The sequence below is a fragment of the Haplochromis burtoni genome, unplaced genomic scaffold (assembly GCF_018398535.1).
Source record: "Haplochromis burtoni strain Fernald_Lab_line unplaced genomic scaffold, NCSU_Asbu1 Contig_926, whole genome shotgun sequence".
NCBI classification, from domain to species: Eukaryota; Metazoa; Chordata; class Actinopteri; order Cichliformes; family Cichlidae; genus Haplochromis; species Haplochromis burtoni.
Genome location: NW_024583287.1, coordinates 12328 through 13779, shown reverse-complemented (window position 1 = coordinate 13779; position 1452 = coordinate 12328).

The window sequence follows — 1452 nt, the reverse complement described above, 5'->3', positions numbered from 1 at the left end:
TTAAATTTAAAAACTGTACTTTTGAGTTAAAATATATATTTATAATTTTAATAAATGACAAATTAAAAAGGCATGAACATTTTTTTGTATCGTAAAAATATCGAACCGAACCATGAATTTTCTGTATCGTTGCACCCCTAATATATATATATATATATATATACACATACACACACATCAATGTCTTTCATTTGACGTTTCTCAGTTTTTAAAATGTACTTGTTTTTCATGTATTCATTTTATGTGTTACCTCAGTTACACTTTAATCCTTTTTCATATTTAATCTTCTACTGTGGTAATCCTTGTTCTTAGATTCCTTCCTCCCAGAACTCCAAATAATTTCACACCAGTTGCCCTTAAAGCTTCCAATATGAATTAAATCCGTCAGCTGTCTTTGAAACAACAACTGCTGTGACTTTATGTCCAGAAAAAAGAATCTCAAGCTAAACTGGTGTTGGGCTGTACTTCCATGTAATACCAGGTTGTACCAGAAGGGGGAGCAGTGCTCCAAGAGCACGTTCTTATTCACAATGGCAGCAAAGAAATGTTAAAAGCAGCACACATCAGGGTCGTTTTAAAGATAGCAGATGACTCCTTTTAGTTCATTCAAATTCTATCAAACCTCTACTTTTGGCTGCTCCTTTCACTTTAGTGTATTTACAATATCCTTGAAGTCTACGTGTTGTTTTTTAATGAATTCATTTTGATCCACATGTTCTGTAGCTGTTTTCTTGTTGATTTGAAGTTTGGATTATGAAATCCTGATACTGTTAAATCATTAGTTATATCTGATGAACTGTGCAAAGTTTGTAGGGTGTGAAAAATAAAGAAATGGTCTCACAACAAGTAGTTTGAGCCATGATTTCAGATTCAAACTAATTTAACTGTTCTCAGTATCACAGATGGAGGTTTATCAGAGGAGGAGACTTAGCTGTTTTCTACTCACACTGACCAGGCAGCTCATTAAAAACTCTGGATCGATCTTCCAGGACAAAAAGGTCATAAAATGTTACATTTTTCTCAAACACTTGCTGTGAGTATGAAGTTCGCTGGGGGTGTGTTTAAGATGCTTAAAGGATGAGTTTTCCTTCCAAAGTGCAAACAAACTGTGCGCTTGTTAAAACCTGAAGTGAGATTACAGGAGAATAAGTTGAGAAACAAAAATATCTGGGGTGTGGTGTGGCAAGAAGATACTCTGAAACAGAAAATCAAAGTATTGGAGCAGGTTTTACCGTGACCAATCAAAGAAAGCCCGGCAATTCCAAAAGCATCTTTGCCCCTTTTACCATTAATAGATGTAAACTTTGAGTGCATATGCATGAACCTCATCCAGCTATTACACAGAGGGCACATGGATATCGCTTTGTATTAGTTCTGGTCAACTATGCACCACAATATCCCAAAGCAGTGCCACTGCAGGATTTCTGCAAAACGTGTGGCATAGGCTTTCAT